The 5,091-nt window shown below is 38.4% G+C and overlaps 1 pseudogene; it reads right to left on the minus strand.

Moving 5' to 3' along the window:
- LOC111159010 overlaps positions 1 to 5,091 on the minus strand; it is an 81,195-nt pseudogene that overhangs the window by 17,143 nt on the left and 58,961 nt on the right.

The following is a 5,091-nucleotide window of genomic DNA, read 5'->3' on the forward strand; positions in this document are numbered from 1 at the left end:
TCCATTTTCCTTCTGCATGTGGCTGTCCAATTTTCCCAACACCATTGGTGAAAAGGTTGTCTTTTTTCAATTGGATATTCTTTCCTACTTTGTCAAAGATTAGTTGACCAAAGAGTTGTGGGTCTATTTCTGGGCTCTCTATTTTGTTCCATTGATCTATGTGTCTATTTCTGTGCCAGTACTATACTGTCTTGATGACTACAACTTTGTAATACAGCTCAAAGTCCAGAACTATGATGCCTCCAACTTTGGTGTTCTTTTTCAACATTCCTTTGGCTATTTGAGGATCTTTTCTGGTTCCATACAAATTTTAGGATTGTTCCAGCTCTATAAAAAATGTTGATGGTATTTTGATAGGGATTGCACTGAAAGTGTAGAGTGTTTTGTGTAGCGCAGACATTTTAACAGTATCTGTTCTTCCAATCCATGAGCATGGATTTCCATTTCTTTGTGTCTTCCTCAATTTCTTTCATAAGTGTTCTATAGTTTTCAGAGTACAGATCTTTTACCCCTTTATTAGGCTTCTTCCTAGGTGTCTTAAGGCTTTGGTGCAATTGTAAATGGGATGGATTCCTTGATTTCTCTTTCTGCTGCTTCATTGTTAATGTATAGAAATGCAACAGACTTCTATGCATTGGTTTTATACCCTGTGACTTTGCTAAATTCCTTTATCAGTTCTAGCAATTTTTTGGTGGAGTCTTTTGGATTTCCTACAGAATATCATGTCACCTACAAAGAGTGAAAGTTTGATTTCTTCTTTGATGATTTGGATACCTTTTCATTTTGTTCTCTGATTGCTGAGGCTAGAACCTTCAGTAGTACGTTGAACAACAGTGGTAAGAGCAGACATCCTTGTCATGTTCCTTCCTGATCTTAGGGGAAAAGCTGTTTTCCCTGAGGGGATGATTTTTGCTATAGGTTTTTGTTTGTTTGTTTTTGGTTTTTTGGTTTTTTTGTTTGTTTGTTTGTTTTTGTATATGGTTTTTAGGATATTGAGGTATGTTCCCTCTATCCCTACATTGTGGAGGGTATTTATTAAGAAAGGATGCTATATTTTGTCAAATGCTTTTTCTGCATCTATTGAGAGATCATATGGTTCTTATCCTTTCTTTTATTAATGTGGTGTATCACGTTGACTGATTTGTGGATGTCAAACTATGCCTACCACCCAGGAATAAATCCCACTTGGTCATGGTGAAAAATCCTTTTAATGTACTGTTGGTGTTGCAGTACCTGGACTGGATCCTGGTGGAAGAACCAAGAGGCACTTGGAAACTTTGGAGGATGGGAGGTTTATTTAACACGGGTGGGCTCAGACGAGGTTGTTCTCCAAAGGTCTGAGCCCCGAGCCCAAGCAGGGAGGGGGATTTATACCCTTCTACTTCCACATACTTAGTACTTTTGGTGCGTGTGGGAAGCGGGGTAGGAAAGAAGAACCCAGAAGGGCTTTGAGACAGGGACTGGAATTCCCTTGCTGGTTTGGTCAGCCATCTTAGAGTACAGTTTTTCCCTATCATTGGAACCAATTAGCTAGTATCTTGTTAAGAACTTTTGCATCCATGCTCATCAGGGATATTAGTCTGTAATTCTCCTTTTTGGTATAAATATAAAATATAAGATATTATATAAAATAAAAATATGAATTATATAAATTGCACAAATATATAAATATTATGTATTTATATATAATATATAAATATGTATATATATTTATATTTCATCACTATTGTGATGAAAATCCTTGAATACAGTTGACCCCCTTATCTATAGGTGATACATCCCAAAACTCCTCATGGATGCCTGAAATTGCAATTAGTACCTAAACTTTACTGTTTTTTCCTATATATACAAAGGTATTATAAAGTTTACTTTATAAATTAGGCACAGTAGGAGATTAACAATAATAAAAGAGAAAAATTATAACAATATACTCTAAAGTTATGTACTGTGGTTTCTCTCTCTTTCAAAATCTCTTATTGTACCTAACCCTTGTACTTCTTTTTTTTTTTTTTTAAAGATTTATTTATTTATTTGACAGACAGAAATCACAAGGAGGCAGAGAGGCAGGCAGAGAGAGAGGAGGAAGCAGACTCCCCGTTGAGCAGAGAGCCCGATGCGGGGCTCGATCCCAGGACCCTGGGATCATGACTTGAGCCAAAGGTAGAGGCTTTAACCCACTGAGCCACCCAGGTGCCCCAACCCTTGTACTTCATGTGATGATGTGAGATGATAAAATGCTTACATGATGAGATGTGAGGTGAATGATGTAGGCATTGTGATGTAGTATTAGGCTACTACTGGCCTTCTGACAATATGTCCCAAGGATGATCATCATCAGCTTCTTGACTGTGGTTGACTGTGAGTAAGTATAACCGTAGAACGTGAAACTGTGGATAAGGGGGACTACTGTCAAAATTTTCAGCACACCATTTTGATTATTTCCTTAGGATAAATTCCTAAACCTGGTTTTCAGTTTCTGAATAAGATAGAATAAGCACCCACCCATCACTCCTACTGTATATGACAATGAAAGTTGAACACAGTGCATAAGATAGCTATTTGAGGACTTCAGAAAGTAAATAACAGCAGGCTGACTGGGGCAGAACTCAGAAACAAACATACCATCAATTTGGTAAGGAGTTTATTTTCTTTTCTCCTGCAATATCTCCCAGTCAAACTCAACGTAGCCAGAAACTCAGAAGTGAGCCCTGTGGCACAGAAAAGTTTCAGAAGAATTTTTTTTTTTTTTTTTTTTTTTTTTTTTTTTTGCTTGAGGAGTTGGAAAGCTAAACACACACACACACAGAGCTGGGGGTCGGGGGGGAGGGAGAAAGAAAGAAAGAAAGAAATCCTCCTGGATAATCTTCCCTTTTTTTCCTCTCACACCCCAGCCCTCAGGTAATCCTGTCAAGTGCTGCAGTATTTGACTTTGATACCAAAATGATGTGGCCAACCCCTGTTGATTTTTTCTCTCTATCTTCCCAGCATTTGGCCTGAATGCAGACCCAGTCATAGAAGTGTGTGGTTGAGTGTTAGAACTACATTCCCAGTTTTCTGGCCAGAAGACTGAAAAGGAGAGCTCTAAGAAATCAGAAAGTACCAGGGAGACTACAGAGATGGAATAGCTCAGAAAAGCAAATGTTAATGAGGAGAGCTGTTATATACAGTTGTTTATGACCTCCAGGGCTCTCTTCTGAGCCATGACTTGTGCATGATATCACAAATAGCACATTAAAGATTTTGACAGCTAAAGTAATGGATAGATTACCCGGATAGAGTACACTGACAATGCTGGGTTCCAGACTGGGTGATACACATCCATGACAGACAAGAAGAGCATTGCAAAGATTTTGACAACTGAACTGATACTGAAAACATAGCTTCCAGGTTGAAACTATTAGCCTAAATCCAATCAGATCTATTGCCTGCTAAAACAAAAACATTAGATCTGGGGAAAAACAAAAAAAACCAACAAAGGCAAAAACATTAGCACTCTCCAAAGGATTTGAACGAGATTCAGAGTATCAAAATGTAATACTTAAAATGTCTGGATGATGTGGGAAACAGAGGCAGAAAAAAAGTTACTAAATTTCCTTGCTCTGGAGAGCCCACTGACAAGTCCTTGAAACAGGCAGAGTGACATTCCTCAAGGGACTCAACTGCCTCCACCTTAACACTTTGCTAAGCACAAAAGGCAATCCTAGCCTGAACGTCCCCCCAGCCCCCAACCAAGATCCTGTAAGTCTACTTTAACATATAAAAATTCCTTTAGAAACTTCCTTTATCTCTGAACACTCCAAGACACATGCTGGCAATCATCCCCTAGCATACGGCCCACCGATATATATCTGAAGGGTCTCATGACTAAGGTTTTATTAAACAGTAATAAATGACCTTTTCCCAACAACAGCTAGCCCCTCAACATCCTGGAAACCTTGCTTTCAAAATTCCTTAGAGACTTATGCTATTCCTGACCCCCTCCTAACTTTCAAGTATATAGTGGACCACTCCTCACAATCCCAGAGCAGCAGCTCTTTCTGCCCACGGGTCCTGTCCCTGTGCTTTAATAAACCACCATATTGCACCAAGATGTCTCAAAAATTCTTTTAAGCTTGGTCATCAGCTCCGGACTCCTCCCCACTGAACCTCACTTATATTCTGAAACTTCATCAAGGATACAGTCCAAAATTACTCAGCATATGAAGAACCACAAAAATTTCAACTTGTGTGGAGGACAATCAACAGATGCTGATGCATAGGAAAAAAAAATGACAGAATTATCTGACGAAGACTTTAAGTCAGCCATTATAAACTTACTCAAGCAATTGTGAGCACTTTGAAACAAATGCTAAAAATAGAAAGTCTCAGCAAAGAAATCGAGTACATAGGAAAGATTAGGTGTAAATTTTGTAAAGAAAATTACAACAACCACAGTAAAAAACTGTCTGGATGTACTCAATAGCAAACAGAGGGAGGAGAGGGTCAATGAGCTTTGGCTAAATTCTATTGATCTATGTTAATCTGAAAAACAGAAAAAAGATTGGGGAAAAAGATGAACAAACCACAGGAACTGTGAATATTTTTTTAAAAGTCTAACAGAAAGATCAGAAATTAATTGGAAAAGAAAAAGAATAGATAATCAATGAAACTAAAGGCTAGCATTTTAAAAAGATTAATACAATTAACAAGCATTTAGCAGGACTGAAAAGCAAAATGAAAAGACACAAATTACCAATATTAGTGATCAGGGAGCAGAAGGCAAGCTGAGGACAAAGCACAAGCTGACAACCTGCAAACCCTGTGACATTCTTCCCAGAAGCTTCCAATTGTCTTCGTGTTAATACCTTGCTAGAAGGAAAAATGACCTTAAACTGACAATGGCAAGGCCTCTGGGATCTCTTAGGTCCTTTTTAGCAAATTAAAGTTCTTTCGGAAACCTTCCTTTTTCCTATCTCCCCTTACCCCCAAGTATATAATCAGTAACCCCTCACAATCCTATCTCCCCCTACCCCCAAGTATATAATCAGTAACCCCTCACAATCCTATCTCCCCCTACCCCCAAGTATATAATCAGTAACCCCTCACAATCCT

Source organism: Enhydra lutris, unplaced genomic scaffold, assembly GCF_002288905.1.
Source record: "Enhydra lutris kenyoni isolate GAN:26980312 unplaced genomic scaffold, ASM228890v2 scaffoldscaffold66, whole genome shotgun sequence".
In the NCBI taxonomy this organism is placed as follows: Eukaryota; Metazoa; Chordata; class Mammalia; order Carnivora; family Mustelidae; genus Enhydra; species Enhydra lutris.